This window comes from Eutrigla gurnardus (assembly GCF_963514095.1).
Source record: "Eutrigla gurnardus genome assembly, chromosome: 16".
Taxonomy (NCBI): Eukaryota; Metazoa; Chordata; class Actinopteri; order Perciformes; family Triglidae; genus Eutrigla; species Eutrigla gurnardus.
Window position 1 is genome coordinate 23826596 of NC_139927.1, and position 18139 is coordinate 23844734.

The window sequence follows — 18139 nt, forward strand, 5'->3', positions numbered from 1 at the left end:
AATTGCTCAGTGGCATCGGAGATAACTCATGTAAAGTAAGGATTAGGCAAGCAAACTACTTAGTAAGTCAAGTTACCATCAACCATAATGTTTTAGGAAACCTAATGGCTCACATCAATAGCAAATGACAAAGGCAACTCCAAAAACCCCCAAGACAAAATGTCAACTTCTTACAATTCAGTTTCACACAGGACACGAACAAAGATCGTTTGTTTGACCCATCGGACTCTCATACACTTTATATCACGTCACACGCTCCTGCCATCCACCAATGGCAGGTTTACTTACATTAAAGATGGTAAGTTGCATACAGCTGATAAAGGGGTTGCATTTCAATATTAAATCCTAAAGATTCTTTCTCTATTCTCTACCTCTTGTTCACTTGTGTCTCTTTCAATTGTATAATTGTAAATGTATTAAATGTATTATTTTCTCATCATATTTTGAAAACAATAGTTAAAACTGAGATCAGAAACGACACTGATGAGAAACAACATACGGGGGTAAATCCACCAGTTGAAAGAAGCTGCAAGATATTTTTGTATTTGATGTGATTTGTTTTTGTTTGTTTTTTCAGCTGCAAATAATGATTTAATTCTGGTGGTATATATTCTGTATTTTTCTTATTGTCAACAAATCCCATGAAAACACTTAAGCCAATAGTGAATGTATTTAACAACATGTATTAAAAAACATCTAACATGTATTATGTATGTGTATGAAAACTTGATATATCTTCTTCTGAGCCACAGAGCTCCATTAAAAACAGATCAACGAGCCTCACTGTTGCTTCAGCATCATGAACACACACACACACACACCACTCGTCCCTGAATACAAGCAAACATCATGCTCAATTATGTGGTTAGGGTTATGTGGTCTAACCCTAATATTTTAGTCAAAAACAAACCAAATCTGGGACAAAATATGTTTCCCTCCACACATAACTGACATTGCTGTTTCATTGAACAGGAAAGGCATTTTTTAGGAGACAAGGCTGCTAAACCCCCTATACACTGCCCTAACAAATGCACTATTTCCTCACATTTCTTTGATAAAAAAAATAGTGACCCTCATTTATCAAACGAACGTACGGCAGAAAACCGTGCGTGCTTCGGCATTTATCAATTTGGACGTGAGCGGGAGCTACGCTCAGATCTCACGTCTGGTCTGAGTTCGTGTACGCAAGTTCTCAAGTCAGTGCGGTGCAGCATAAATCTGGCGGAGTCCGAGAATTGTTATTAGACCATATAGCCTACTAGTTTCAAATAGTTTGCAATTAACGGGGTTAACAGTTTATTGCTGTAATATTAATTTCTCTTTCATTTTGAGAAAGATTTACGGATTTTGAGGCAGGTGACATAATTACAAGCAGCCAATCTAAAAGGAAAGCAATGTGATAGGTCAGATGCTTACTCAGTTACCTATTTAAACAAGAGCTTTGGCAGGCATCACATCTCGACAATGGCAGATCTGGCTCTGTTAGAGGACCTCCATGTGCCCGTAAGACGCAAGAGGGTTTTTCGGGACCGCAGGGATCTCTTTATGGAGAGTGATGAGTGGCTTTTAAGTCGCTTTCGTCTGCCAAGGCATCTCCTCCTGCAATTATGCCACAATTTAGAGCCTCGGTTAAGGAGAGAAACCAGACGTTCTAATGCCATACCTGTACCAGTCCAGGTGCTCTCCACGTTGGGGTTTTTGGCCACCGGCACCTTTCAGCGAGAGATCGGGGATAGGTCCGGTATATCACAGCCAACCATCAGCAGAACGATGCCAGCAGTGTTGGAGGCTATCAAGTCCCTGTCTCGTCAGTACATCCAATTCCCTTACAATGATGCTCAGCAAACTGTGATTAAGAGAGAATTTTATGAGATTGCTGGGTTTCCTAATGTGATAGGTGCGATTGATTGTACCCATGTGCGTCTGAAACCACCATCCATGAATGATTACGCATTCATCAATCGTAAGAACTATCACTCCATCAACGTTCAGGTCATTTGTGATGCCAGGCTCGCTCTCCTAAACGTGGTAGCCCGGTGGCCCGGGGGCACACATGACTCCTTCATCTGGCAAAACAGCAGCGTAGGGACACGGCTACAGGAGGGCGCACTGCAGGGCCGGAGTCATCTCCTCGGTGAGTAGCCTAACTACTGTGTTAAATAAATATTCTAAAGGTAATCAAATTACTAACATGTTGGTGTGATTCGTGTGCTAGGTGACAAAGGTTATCCCCTCAAGGAATACCTGATAACGCCACTGACAAACCCGGCAACAGCGCAGGAGCGCAGATTTAACAACGCGCAAATACGCACACGGGCCACGGTGGAGTGCTGCATTGGGTTGCTAAAGGGCAGATGGCTCTGTCTAGGATCCGCGGGGGGAACCTTATTGTACACGCCAGAGAAAGTGTGCAACATCATTTTAGCCTGTGGGGTTCTGCACAATATTGCGCAGGAAAACAGGGTGCTATTTGATGTCCCGCTGCAGCCAGATGAACCCATGCCCAGAGAGCCGTGGCCAGCACAGCCCCCACTGGAGGCTGTACGAAGGAGACAGGACCTCATTCAACGCTTCTAAAATGTAAAGTGATAATACTTATGTTTGGCAACTATTCAATACAGGGAAACAGACAATGCATAACGTTTAGTCAAACATTTTATTGTGATGCACGTTTGAGTTTTTCGCTTATCTCCTTTAAAGTGTCGTTTATTGAAATCAGTGAGCGATTTATCTCTGCCATTGACCAACACATTTCGGTTTGCTTTTCTAGGACTTCTGCTGTTAGAACCCAGGGTCGTGGCGGTGGTGGTGTGCCTGCACGGGCTGCGGAGGACACGCGTCCGCACGCACAGCTGGCAGATGACCGGCTCTGTGGGACTGGCTCCAGACCGGTGTCTTCAGCCGAAGCCTGAACACCACTCGTGCCTGGCTCCGAATGATCTGGAACATCATTTAAATAAAGAAATGAGCTCTGACTGCAACCGAGTAATTATTTAAACTACAAACATGGTTCATACACCTTTTCCCAAGTCAAATACAAACACTTTTCAAGGTGCATTTGCAAGTTTTCAGGGATTTCCAGCAACCGAACTCTGTACAACAAATATTAGTAGGCTATTAAATGTTTACCATTATCCGGCTCAGGCTCAGGTGGTGCGTCCGTGTCTCCTCCGCCGCTTATGCCCGAGACTGAAGCAGACCCGATCAGAGCGGCCACCCGCTCCTCTCTCTGGGTCAGTGCAAGGCTGGGGTCCAGCTGGCCTCCTCCAGTCAGCGTGGTACTTCGCCTGAGGGCCGCAACACGCTTTTTGGTGGCGAGTTTAATGTCCGACCATTTTTTCTTGACCTAAATATTTTATAAATATAATCGATTATATATATATAATATACATATATGTGTGACTATATCGTGGATGTGTACATTAAATATTCAAACCTCAGCTGGAGTTCGATTAACCACGGCAACGCTGTTGACCGCAGCAGTAATTTCTTTCCATACAGCATTCTTGCGACCCGCTTTGATGCCACTTTTCAGGCTTCCAAATAAAACTACTTTATTTACTTGTACCTGTGACGTTAAGGTCTCAATTTCAACTTCGGAGAAGTTTCTCTTCTTTGACGTATGAGGATTGTTTTCAGCCGCCGCATTTATCAACGCCCGATCATTTATACGCTGTGATCGGCGAGGTACGAACGTTTCATGAATCACACGTGGACGCTGTTGTAAGATGATTTCTGCGCTCGGATCTGCGCTGGTTTCTACGTTCGTTTGATAAATGAGGGCCCATCTGTTTAAATAAAATTACTAAGGCTTTGAATTTTAGGTGTTTTAAAAACAGAGACACACAGACACGAGACCAGAACATATTATGTGCACAAAGCGATTTTTTGGCGTGGCTCGATTGCATAGAAAGTCGATGCAAATATGCATAGACAGGAATGTGTGCAGGGTGGTGTGAATAAGGGGAATTTCAGGTTTATAAGCTGAAATATTTCAACTCAAGGGAGAAATTTGCATGTTGCCATGTCTTGAAAGCCTATCAGCATTGAGATTCTCCTATTGTCGTCCTGACGTTGCTAAATCAGAAACAGAGGAAACAAATGTTGTCCAGAGACCAGATCAGACTGTGGACAAACCAGAAACTGTCTGGTGCAAACAACAAGGTCTCTGTCGTATTTATGTCTCAATCTAGGCTCCATTCAGAAAACAAGCATTTTAAATGTAGTTAGCTTGTGGTCTTGCAGACAGACCTTACAAAGCATGACTTCACTGGCAATTTAGAGTCATCAATAAACCTATCCTCATCCTGCATGTCTTTGGACTGTGGGAGGAAGCTGGAGAACCCGGAGAGAACCCACGCTTACACAGGGAGAGCAGTGAATCCACACTAGATGATGTCATGAACTCAAGACAGGACAGTGTATCTTGGGCTTCACAATACGTACAAAGCAGTAGTGGTTATATATAATAGTGATTGTAGCCATGATTAATTGACAACTTTGAAATGTTGTTGGTGTCTACATGGAGCTAAGCCCCGCCTCCTCTCCTGCGTGTCTACACGCATTGCATTACACCTTGTTGCATTTGCTTGACAATCAGAAAAATATAGTATAACATTTTCATGTCCTCTGGTGAGATGCATTCTGGGAAATGTAGGAGATAAACTATGCAGAAGAAACTGTTAGTTTATTCATGTAATTTCTAATATGCAGCTCAAAGTGAATTTCATGTGAAAGAGTGTAATGTTATCTGACATAGTTTAAAGGAACTTAGGGCAGGATTTGTGAAAAAATAAACATTCACTTTAAGTCTTTTAATGCTAATGGGTGATGAAGCGTTCAAAGCCAAAAAGAATGAGACCACACACATATCTCCCCATTGCCTTGAACAGGCTGTGTGCTGCATGATGTACTGCAATTCGTGGTCCGAATTTCCCGCGCAGTCCGGCGGACGTGACGTCAAATGACGCTGAATGCGCGTACTCGACGGCTTGGAGACCGGAAGAAGACAAGCGCGGTGGACTCAAGTACTGTAGTAATGGACTCTGCTTCGGCCGGAAAACGACCCACCACCACACAAAGTCCACTAAAAAGTAATACCAAGAAGAAAACGAAGGTTTTATCAGCGGCAAGTCTTGAGTCCAAACGAAGTTATGACCAAAGCCGGGCTGGCACCCGGATAAACATTGGATATGCGTTCGACTCATGGAGGCTGCTTCAATTTGAACTCGGACTGAAAACAAATGCTGACATGGCTAATTTCCTAGTAACCAGGTAAGAATACATTACAGGTCATGTTTACGGCTTGATTTGAAAATCTTATGAGATCACCGAGGACTCGGATGAGCTAAAGTGCAAAGTAGCGTTAGCTGCTAACGTAGCGTTAGCTGCTAACATGTAACTTAGTCCAACGCTGTGTAACACTGAATTTCATAAGACAATACAGTACATCAGGGAAGTGTTTTCTCTCTCTGTTGACATCATTTGGACAACACAACAACAATCCATGTTGAAAAAATTATTTTTCTGCTCAGATGATTGCTACCCTACATGCTTCTGGTGGTTTTCTGTCACATGACAAATGTTTTTCTTCTCAAAATTGTATTTTGTTGTAGGATATGTGGGTGGGGGTGCTCTATCATGTCACAGGGAAGCATGAATGGACCCGTGGCAAATGTGACCATGGACCACTTGATGAGGCGACCCGTGATAAAGTGCTCATGGTGCCAGGCTCTGCACCACACGAGGCTCTTCAACGACGCTGGTTCAACAGACGCTGGTTGAAGGATGTTGCGAAGTATCTGACCTTTCGGTAAATTAATAACATTGTCTTGTCTGTAAGAATATCTTTTCCATCCTTTCCATTAGCAGAACATCTATAGTATCAATATGAAACCTGACACATTACATGGTAGCACAGCAGGGAATCATAAAAATATTCTTCAAAAGTTTTAGCTTTGCTTTACATTACAGGTCAACTTCAGAACTTGAGAGTTTCCAGAATTGCATTCTCATGTATGCTGGAAAAAGGTAATTTGATTTTGATTTGATTCATTCATTTTCTTGTTATAATTACAAAGAATATTTGAAATTATTGAGTTATCCTGGTCCCATACAAATGAAAAGAGATGTTTCAAGCGAGCCCTATGCCCAAGAGAATGGAGTCCTTGCAGATTTTATTTGGTTAAACTCTTTTACCTCTATTGTCCCCCCCACACACCCAGGTTTGCCTTCTCTCCTCCTGTCTATGAAGCAAGGTGCCTTCTCGCTGCATTGGACTACAACCACCATAACCACCGACCAGATTACATCGGCCGGAATAATGAGAAATCGTAAGTCTCACATTTTATTGATTGCCTGTGCAATCTTCAAGACAACTGAACATGATCTGTTCTACAAAATAACTTGACAAATGGGCTGATTTAGTATAATCTGTCACTACATAAATGATTTGGCTGGACTGTTGGTTGACAGGAAAGGAGGTTGACATGCATTAAATCTTTAAACTGTTGTCTTTTAGATTCAAGAGACTCTACAGCAAGAAGTCGCGCAACTACCATGTCCAAACGGTAAAGGTTGCAAAAGACTACAGCTACATCCCTGAGCTGCAGCGTTGCATCCTAAGGAAACGTATAGATGGAGGGGCGCTCCCAAGAAAAGCAAATGCTGGCCGGGTGACCCAAGGCATCTTGGAAATCTTGCAGGAGTTGTGCCCCCCCCAACGGCAGAACTGGTCCAGACACAGATTCGCAGAGGACAGGTATGTCATTCACCTACATCCCACATTCATGTCTGATCAATTTCAAATAATGTTTGTTATTGTTTTGCAGGTCAAGTCAAAACATACCTCTTTGAAATAAAAACATTTTTAGAAGTCATTCTTACAAGTCATTCTCTGTAAATGCCAGCTGTACTGTACTAACGTCCAATACTGCAGAAAAGTTTAGATCTTCTGCTCACTATCACCAATTATAATACACTGCTAATTCATTTGAAAGACTGATACTTTTATGTAATGGTCAAACAATCAGCATCAAGCCATTAGTTGTATCTGTTCTGCCAGGGTAGAGTTGAAAATAATAAGTACCAGATTTGATTATGGAGCATTGGTATGTGTTCTAACGCTACTGTTCTCTTCTCTCCATAAAGGCCTCAGCTACATGATCCAGAGATGTGAGCAAGAGAAGAGAGAAGACAAGACCGTCTTGTTTACCAGACATTTATTTTATTATAAACATATAAAAAATAAATACAAAATAAAACTATGTACATACTGCAAATTTGAAAAATACTTTGTTTTTCTGTAAACTTTGAAAATAAATATAAAAATATAGAATCTACATAAATGGTTTTTATTCTTATTTATTCTAGTCTCTGAAATCTGTATAACTTTTGGTCTATGTTTTCTATTAATATGCACCTGCAAGTTCTTTTTATTTAATGTGATGCCACAGTGGTTGCATGTCACTTTCACCTGCTGGCGGACTTTTAAGCGTCCTGATGATGACGACGACGGTGTTGCTTGTGCTGCTGCTGATGGAGGAGGAGGAGGAGGAGGTGCTGTCTTTGCTAGTGGTGGTGGTGGAGGTGGAGGAGGAGGTGCTGTCTTTGGTGGTGGTGGTGGAGGTGGAGGTGGAGGAGGAGGAGGTGCTGTCTTTGCTGGTGGTGGTGTTGGTGGTGGAGGAGTAGGAGGAGGAGGAGCTGTCTTTGCTGCTGGTGGTGGTGGTGTTGGTGGTGGAGGAAGAGGTGCTGTCTGTGCTGGCTTACATTTACTGAGATGTTTTATTAAAGCGATTCTCCCGAGTACAGATGACTCACAATAGCAACAGTGGAAATGTGCATTTTCCCTGCAGCCCAGGTTGCATTTCACAATTACAAAATCTAAAATGGAAAAAACAGATTTGATTAACTGTCTTGTGTACAGTGATGCTTCATAGAAAGTAGCACAACAGACTTCACCCCATACCAGCCCAACTGCGTGAATTTCAAGTCCTTTGTGAAAAGTACTTGCCTTGTATTTTACGTTATTCATTGCTAATAAAAAAGAAAAACTGACATAAAATAAATTACTAAATATTCATATTGGCAAAAAGTATACACTGATTGAAGGTTTGTGAAGGAAGGCCAAGACATGCAAACAACAGAAGGGTCCATACAGTTCTAAACATTGTGTGGGGGATGGACGGACACACACACACACACACACACACACACACACATACATGTAAACAGGGCCAACAGGGAACTATCATGCGCCACAAGCCAATAGGGGACTCCTGTTTCTGGTCATTTTGAAGATACAAACATAGAATAGTATAGCTTCTTTTAATGTCTTTTACCATAATATTACTTCAAATGTGTTCTTTTAATTTTTTTAAAGAAAAGACTAACAGTGGACTTGAATCCTTCAGCGACGTCTACCTATCACAAAGGGGACTTCCATAGCCTGCATTGGAGCCGTTAGCACCCACTCTTTCACCTATTGTTAGTTTGTTTACTGCGACGTCTACCTATCACAGAGGGGACTTCCATAGCCTGCATTGGAGCCGTTAGCACCCACTCTTTCACCTATTGTTAGTTTGTTTACTAAAGAGAATTTCATTGTTTCTTTCTGAAGTTGATCATTAACTTTGATGTTATCAACATTTAAACATTTCTCTGGAAAATAGAGAATACTTTTTACCTGTAAATCAGAAGTAATTTGCTAATTAGTATAAGCAACTTAATTTCTGAAAGTTACATTTTAGAGAGAAATTAAACCATGACACTACTTTTAAGGGGAATGCATATTCATCTACTAAATAATGCTATATTGCTTTAAACCTGATTTGTCATTCTGTTTCAATAACAAAATGTTAATGCTTAGCTCTAGTGGATGGCCTAGCCATTTACCAGACCTTCTCTGTATTAAAATGAGGAGCCAAGCACAATGAAAAGAAGTAAAAAACTACATCCAATAAAGGATAAACACAATCAGGATAAAGTCAAGAGGAAAAGAATATAGTTTCATTTTTAATTAATTGCTTCGAATAGATCTATTATAAACATCCCCAGAAATCCCCTATTAGCGAGTATTTTATGGCACAAGTTCCCATTTGGATAGCATGGAGCGACACTCACACTCCAACATGGACTGTCTCAAACTCAACTGAATTGTCTCTTCAAATATAGTTTTCTTTTAAAACAATACTTTAAGCTCAACTTTAGTGGATTTCACAGCTTAAAGCTTCAGTATTTTTGAAAGTGAAGGACTACAGGGAAGAGCATTGATTGATCTTGTTTTTACTCATCTATCACTGTGTATTAGTGTTGTTTCTGTCAGTCTTACCAGTACAAGGGGGGACCTCCTAATAAAATGTTACTTGTGTTTACATGCTCTAGGCTTTACAATGCCGACAAAATCTTGAATTGCAGGAATCTCTGCAAGAGAAATATCTATCCTATTAAGATGAGGCACAGATCACATAGTTGTCTTAGTTTAAATAGTTAGGCACTACATTCTCAGAATTGAGTTACCTGCAGCCTGACTTAGAACCAAAATAATCTTTTAAAGTTTATTAATCTTTTAAATGACCTTTAAATAGGGCCTTTCTGGCTTTCACTTAATCATTGAAAAAATAATGCAACACTTGAAGTGTGCCTACCACTTTAAACAAAGTCTCCGTTCCAGTCTGAATTATTAGACATAGATCAGATATCACCAGTCCTGGTGTTTTTTTAATTGTAGGTTGTATTGAATGTATCAATAAATAATGCATGAGCTCTTATAAAGGAAAACACATTTTATTTTTGGTGGTCTTGTGGCAACGTTACAGGACATGGTCTTGAAGAACTTCACAATGTCACCTAAAAATATATTATTTCCCTTCGGGGTCAAATAAACATTGTCTCTAAAAAATAGCCCAGGCTTATCCAGTAGGCACCAAATACTCCTATGAAACTACTGTGAAGAACACATAATATATAGAATCCTGAGCTGATATCAGGACAGTGATTGGTTCCCTTGGTCAGGACTACGATGCAAATGTTCACTTTTGGTTACAGGGGATAATGGAATGTGTCTCAGTCACTTATGATGTCATTGTATGAAAGACATTTGATCATAGCACTGTTGTTCTTACGGTATACAGCTACTACTTTACTAAGACGAGGACCTAACACTTGTTTCTATTTTTTCGCTCTTACTTTATCGGCAATGATATGTTGTGATTTCTTCCTTTTGACAAATGTACTTATTTTAAGTCGCTTTGGACAAAAGCATCTGCTAAATGCCCTAAATTTAAATGTAAATACTACATGTGAATAAATGGCCAGACAACCATTGTTCCCTTCATAGACATTTAAATGTAACACATTTAACACCACTTGGCCTTCATTCAGATTCCAATGAGAGCTATGTGGCAATGGCAGACGGATGAAGCCAATGTTCAAATGTAGAAAATCTTGTCACATAATGATTGGTAGATGTGTCAGCAGACATTTGCATCCCAAACCTCGGGAACCAATCACTGTCCATGTAGCTGCTTAGGATTCTGTATATATTCTGGGCTTTTTTCACAAATCAGCCTTTGGTAACTTTTGTGTTGAAGCCTGCAGTATTTTTGTAAGACGACTAAATATTCTTCCTTCTCTTCGAACATTCATCTATTTTTGCCTTCTAGCAGCTTCATCGCCAAAGTGATAGGTAAGTTCAACATTTACATTTACATATACCCCTTGTATGGCTGAATCAGTTGAGTCTGTTACTATCAATATGCTTTAGAGTAGATGCAGTAGAGTAAAAGGTTGCTTTTTCCACTAGTCAAAGTCTCCATTTTGCATTTGGGTTAAATGTAATAATATAATAATAACATTGTGTTGAAACTTATTTGAAATGCATGAGACCTTGCAAAATCCTAGAGCTGTACTTCAAATACTTTTTCAGTAATGCATTTGTGAGGTTTAGGCCTCAGACCAAAATTAAGCATTTAGTGACATTTTGTTTGTATGATGGAATCCTTGTGGGTTTTGTCTCGTTTGCTCATTGTTCATTTCCCTCAGATGCTTGTCATTGGTGAAGACAGTGCATCATGTATAATATGATCTTAATTACTCCACAGAAAAATTACATCCTGAAAAGGAAGCCTTCATTCCTGCTGGCAAAGATAAAGCCATATACACAGGAGAAGAACTTGTGTATGACAATGAAGACCCTAACTGTCCATGGCGACATGTATGTATATATCTATTTCTATATTTTGTTTCTTTGACACAAACACACACACACACACACAAACACAATTTCATCATTTAACTAAGATATAAGGACTCTCATCCATACCAATATTGTGGATATCTGATTTGATTAGAAACTGGTTTAAATTCTTTTGAAGCTCATTGTTTTAAACTGAAACGTCGTCTTGCCATTACATTGTGCAGTAAAAAATATTGAGAAAGTAGGAGAAAAATTGTAAGGTATCTTAAAGCTATGGTCTACGATTTGAAAGGTTTGAAAAAAGCACCCCCCCCCCCCCCCCCCCCCCACACACACACACATACACACATCCCTCCCCTCTGTGCTCCTTAACCCACCCGAGTTCATATCGTTCTCTCCTCGCAGCCTCCCACCTTCCTCTTATTTTACGAAAATAGTTCACCGAAATGTGTTTCTGAAAACATTTTAGGCGAGAAATAAGCTATGCAGTTCCTGAATCTGTCTTTATTTTGGATCGACAACGGTCAGTTTAAAACATTTTCAAGAGCTTGAGGGCGGCGGCCCGTCTCTCGAAACTCGCCACACCGCGATGGCATGCTTCTTACATAGACAATAAATGGGAACATTCCCTCCGGGTAAAGGATGAACTCAGGCAGGAAATTGTTTAGTTCCCGGTGTGTCCAGGACTTCCACAACATGAACAAAGCAATAATAGTGTTTATTACGGCCACGAATGATGAAACATTATCGGTGTAAATGCAGCGATTGCCGGTAAGATTTCTCTTTCACCCCGACTGCAGTACGTCCATGATCCCAAACTGTTTGCCACAATCCTGATCCAATAGTAAATTGACAAAACTTTCAAACCGTAGACCAGAGCTTTAATTGTCTGTCACTGATGTGAGCAATAACAGAGAGAAAATGGATTATAGAAATTGTGATGGGAATTTTTTTATTTAGTGGTTTATTTTAGGTTTATTAGAAGTTTGAATAGTTATAACCCTAACCCTTACAATATTCCATGTGTCTGTCGCTACTGCTAGCCTGTTTTGGACTCCTTATTTATAAATTACTCAGAGCTCTGTTAGGAGTGGTATTATTTCTCACCAGGAAATCATAAACTGATTTCCACCACAGAAATGACAGTCTACACTCATATAGTTGTGATATCACTAACATAACCAACCTTCTTCTTCAATTCGACACTCTGTAGTCATTTCTAGATATATTTTGTATTGTTTCACCCTCACATTGCCATAATCTTATTGGGTTTTCTGCCCTTTCAAGGAATCTTGATGGAAGACTTCATTGGAAAATCTTGACTCCATGGCATGATGAAAATTGATAAAGTCCTTTTCAACACTGAAATGAAGATTGCAAATGGACGCAATGCTGCTGAAACATTCCCAGGACTCCTGCACAACTGCCCTGTGGCAGTGAAACAAGTTCCCAAACATATGTCCAAAAAAGAATTGGAGATGGCTTATTTTCTGTGTTCAAAAAATGTACTAGTGGAACATTTGTTGCCAACCCATTTCTGTGTTAGAAGATGCTTACTTTGCCTATTTTGTCTCCCCTCTCTGTAAATTCAGCCTGAGTGAACTGGTTGAAAACGAGAATCTTCCAGAGAGACAAAACCTTACCAAGCAGCGACGACAAGAAATCTGCCAGGAGTTATTGCTGGGACTTGGGGAGCTTCACTTTTTTGCACTTTTGAATTTTGAAACCTGAAGCCTAAAAAACATTTTGTTTTGTAAAAGTTTAAAGATGGAATAACCGGTATTATGCATTTTGATTATGTTTGGTTGTGATTTTGTAGATGGCCTTTAATGGGCATATGAATAAGGAGTATTTTTGCTTTTCTACAGACGTCAACAACAAACTGTATATCACAGACTGTGGAGCAAGCAGAATAAAGGATCTTGCACAGACCACTTGCTACAGTTACGAGGATGTTGGAGGCCCACAATACACGTACAAGAAGGAATCTGATATCCAAGTGAGTTGAGCTTGAAAATGTTCATTTAAACGTAATTCATGATGCCATTTCGAACCATGACCACTGAGTTTGGATTTCTCAAATGTAATAATATAAAATATACCATATCAAGTTGTCCTGCATAGTCAGAAGAACTCATTATTTATTTTTATTTTAATTATTATTGTTCCTTATTTTTTACAGTTTGACTAGGTAAATGCAAATAGTTCAATGCAAAGAGCAGTTTTGGTGACTGTTAGATGACATTTTTTCAATTTCTTCCAATACATTTTAGGTAGCGGGGTGCTTGGTGCATTACATCCTGACTGATGATCCCGATCAAACCAGAACACCCTACACCAGTGATCCCCTTGGGCTGTCTCACAATGTCCAAACAGGCAACTTCACTCAGAAAAATGGATGAACCTAAAGGATATTATTACCAGAATGCTGAAAAGTTCATTTGAAGAATGTCCAACCATTGAGGAATGCCTTCAGATTTTCACATGTAAGTGCCACCCTAAATATTCTCTATTTTTTATTTGAAGTTCATTCCATGCCAACTCACTCAGAATTCAGAACCCCTCTTCGTTCATGTCATGAAGGGGTGGGGCTGGGATGCAGTGTCTGCTGCGGGGGTTGGTGTGGAGCTGTGGGACCTGTGTTAGTCTTGTCCTGGACTTGTTGCTCAAAGGAGCAGCACGGGGGTTGGGGAAGGTAGAGTCGTTTGCACATCGTTCATTTCAATGAGCTACCCCTCCAGTTACCATGCCGATCTACCCCGGTAAGAAGTGAACCAGCGTTGTAGGACAGAAAACCCAGAGTTAATGCTGAAGTTACCTCGCTAAGCCCAAATCCTGCTTCCTAGGACAGGCCTCCGGTGTCTCCAGTTTGTATTCAATGTACATAATCATATAGAATACACATATAATAATCACAAAACTGCTCATATTTAGCGTAGTGGGCCAAATCTCAAAAATTCATGACTTAAAAAGTATTTGGATTCCAGCTATAGTATTTTACGAGGTCCAATGAATTTAAGATACATTTTTACATACATTTTTCAAGAAATTCCATGACATGAACTGGGAGGGCCAAGGTGAGCTGGTATGGCATGACCCCATGTGTGTGTATGATTCTGTGCATTGGAAAAATGTTATCCTTAGAACACTACGGTGGAAACAATGAACTGTTTTAATATATTTACAGGTTTCACACAACAGTCCAACAGTGGAACCACAACCAACTCTGGCAGTGTGAATATAAATGAAGGAAGTTAATGTTTCTGTGAGTGAATTGGTGATTAGTGTTTACATAACCGGAGGTGGCAAAAAATGCATTTGGTAAATGTGTTTGAAGAAAGGTAGTGCCGTAAAAATGTATTCTTTTACTATTTTGAAAAAAATGTTTGTTTATTTCAGAGCACTTTGTTTATTTCAGGTTACCCTGACCCTGGAAATGTCAGATGAAGAGGAACAGGAACAACCAGCAGAAGCAGAAACATCTTCCGACGACACCGAAGAGGAATTATCTGTGCGTGAAATAGTAATTAGGAAGACAATTGCAAAACCAATTCCTAAAAAGTAGACGAATGTATGAAAATAGTGTGGCTATTAAATTTTAATACTATTATTTTTTGCAAATTGTTTCTTCAGAAAGGGAAGTAATCCAAGGAAGACCACCTTCAAAAACCCCAACGCCAATGGACATTCAAGTGAAAACTTCGTCAAACAGTCGACATCAGCGGATCTATGACAAGAAAAATTACAAGACATCTGAAAAAGAAGCATCAGGTTAAACCTGAAGTGGCAAAGGCACTTGCACACAGGCAAGTTTCAGCCATGCACAATCATCTTTTGAGCAAAATTAGGAACCTTGGAAACTACAACCATAACTGATCAGTCGTGAAATCTGGGAAAGGACAAATTGTACCTTAAAGGCAAGCAACCTGTCAATCAACAGCAACAGACTACCTGCCTTGCAAGTTTTGCTTCGCTATGTACGTCACAACAGACCTCAGGAGACATTGAAAGTGGTGCAAACTACAAGTTAAAGAGGACAGCCATTTCCATTGTTAGGAGTACAGCAAAAGCAAGAGATATACTCTCAGTTTAAGAGTGTGTGTGGATTTAAAAGCACTTTAAATAAAGTTTGCTTTAACACAGCTCTGTATTGTTTTTATGTTTTTTATTTGTAGTTATAACCTGAAAATTGTATAATACACTGAAAAAAATATATCGTATTTGCACACAAATGATTTAGTCAAATCAATGCTGCAATATCAATTAACACTCACTTGCCAGTATCAAGTAAATTTTACTTACCATAAAACATAACAGTTGTAAAGACATTAAGTAGCATTTACTTAATTACATTGAAGTTTTAAGTTATAGTTATTTAAAATTAATTTAAAATGAAGTAAAATCTACTTGTTTTTCATAGACAGGAACATAATTGTCCTCAAAATTTTAAATATATTTTATATATATATATAGTATTTGCTGTTATGAAGTAGATTTAAATTATTTTCTTGTGCTTCACATTTTAATTTACTTGGTTGCATTCCGTTACTTTACTCACTAAAATTAGGTAATCATTGCCAGTTTTCTTTTGATAAATGTTACCAAATTAATTAAACCAATACTCTATGCATTTAATATATATTTATCACATACCACACAACTAAATAATAATGCAATTAAACTGTTTATTTTTCATTTAAAACAGTTCAACAAACAAGAACCGTCAAAGTAAATCCACTACTGTGGATTGAATTGCCCAATACAGTATACATTATATTACAGTATTTTTAAAATCTTCAATGCAGTGAGGATTGTGCTTCCTTATTTATGTGAAGCAAAAGTTGAACATATATTCAACTGTAGTCATAATCTTTAAAAACACAATTAACAGTTTCGTGCTTTTTCAGATGAGTCTCGAGGTGTTCAAAATATTGCTTCTGTGTTAAAACTCCATGAATTACATACAAGACACAAAAATGAAACTATCTGCCATGCCTGTGTATGATTTCTAGACAAATGTGCATGAATGCCCCCCAACTTTTAAATAAACAAGGACAATCTGAGTACAAGCAGGGTAGTGACCAGCCTTGACCAGTGTGTAGATCCTTCAACCTATAATGTTTTATGAGCTCTAAATGTTTTGATGACCTAAAATTGCATCTTTTGCATGACCACCTCATATCATAAGAGGCCTACTTCTCCCTGATGGATATCTCCTCCACCCTAGACCTCAACTCCAACTGTCTACAAAGTCCACTGGCTCCTCCAAAGGGCACCCTGAAAGTGAAGAGACACAATTTGCCGTATTAAAACAATGGTCTAAAATATTCAGCCACAATTTTAATATTTCGTTATGATGGATGAATAAGGGACAATAACAAAACAATATTATATCATTATTATTTTCTACTTGCCTGAATGATGAGAATAATTTTCTGTTCTGATTTGCTTCCTGTTGATAGATAGAAAAATATTTTAATAAGACTTAATAAGAAACAAACTGTATCATGATCAAACGTAAATGAACATTTTGTTTGTCTATGCTAAATCAAGCAATTAATACATAACATTTCAACAGATTTATTTGCGAGTAGAACTTGTAATGAACAATCGATTCTTTTATTGAATTACAAAAACATGAATGCTGAGTAAAATTGGTATCGAAAGTATCGGTCCGTACATCATAAGCTTGCTGTGGGCTTCACACCACACGGCACAGCCGTGCTACTAGCCGTGCTAACTAGCTTCTTGTCAAAATTTGCAAGCTGGGGCTCTCAAAGACCTCTGGCGCTTCTGTCAGTAAACGTGTTTTAAAAACCTATTCTCGGGCGTTTCACCCAAAAATTCATCAGTAGCCGTTTTTAGACAGAGGCCGGCGAAATCTATCTCCCCCTCATTCTCAATGCACAATATTAATTCACTAACGTAATGTTACTTCAGTCAGTGTCACTGCCAAAAGTTTTACAGACAACAAAACCATGTTCTACTATGTTGATGTCAGTTGATTAACATTATACAGTTACGCTGGTGTTTTTTTAATATCCTAACTTTAGTTATTTTTATTAGGGGAAAAACTGCAGCCCTCCCACTTACAGGCCAGCACGGACCAATGTGACGTTATGCTAACTTTAAATTAACTTATGAACAGTAATATATCTTGCGTCAAACTATCAAAATACATGCAGACTTATATATTATCACAAATTTAAAACAGAACAGTAATAACTTACCTGCGAAATGACTGTCGTACTGTTACACCTTGCTCTGTGATCCTGTAACGCCCGGAGCAGAGCCAGTCCTGTTGTACTGTGCGCATACGTCGTGCATCAATTCAATACGCTACACTTTCAGAGTAAAGCTTAAATAGTATGAGGAAACCGAAGTAAAACTTACTCTTCCCCCATAATTCATGTATTGCATTAATAAAATGTTTAATTTTACTTAAGAAACTCTAGTTCTCACTGAATCTTTAAAATACGGTAGAAATTATGACAGTTACTCTAATAGAGTTTACTGCACCAAAAAGTCAAATTTTTCAGTGTACGAACATTGTTGGGCACTGAAAACACTGTAGAAATATACAGAAAAACAGACAGCCACAGGATAAGTGTCATTCAATACCATCCAACAGGGGACTTGTGTCATTTTGTACAGGCAAAGAGGGGACTAATACAACTCTATACAGTGGACCAACTTAACTGTTTTATAGCATTTCAGACAAAAGGCGACATATAAAGGCATATTAGACAGTTTCAGTGTGAACCCTGATGCAGTATTGTTATGTGCATTCACATTTCTCAATCCCATTGTTATGATACCGCTCGGCTTAACCACCCTCAAATATACCTTCTGCATTTGCCAAAAAAAACCATATAACTTAATGTGACAGTATTTTGTATTCAAGTATTCAAATTAATAATTTTAATTTTATCCCAGTTGTTTTTC

At 39.0% G+C, this 18139-nt stretch overlaps 1 long non-coding RNA gene and 1 pseudogene across 5 annotated transcripts; both read left to right on the top strand.

Annotated features, from left to right (window-relative positions):
* Positions 1–1464: 1464 nt before the first annotated feature.
* On the top strand, positions 1465–2577 carry LOC311026801 (putative nuclease HARBI1 pseudogene; annotated as a pseudogene). Its single transcript has 2 exons — positions 1465–2134; positions 2216–2577. The product of its transcript is annotated as a putative nuclease HARBI1 pseudogene (transcript).
* An 8169-nt stretch (positions 2578–10746) lies between these two features.
* On the top strand, positions 10747–15292 carry LOC311026832. Of its 4 annotated transcripts, none has more exons than XR_014598526.1 (5): positions 10747–11212; positions 12482–13680; positions 14382–14459; positions 14613–14705; positions 14828–15292. It is a non-coding gene; the product is annotated as an uncharacterized lncRNA (long non-coding RNA). The 4 variants fall into 4 exon arrangements; XR_014598528.1 differs by having other exon boundaries at positions 12482–13193; positions 13468–13680; positions 14382–14705; XR_014598525.1 differs by having other exon boundaries at positions 14382–14705.
* The last annotated feature ends 2847 nt before the right edge of the window (positions 15293–18139 follow it).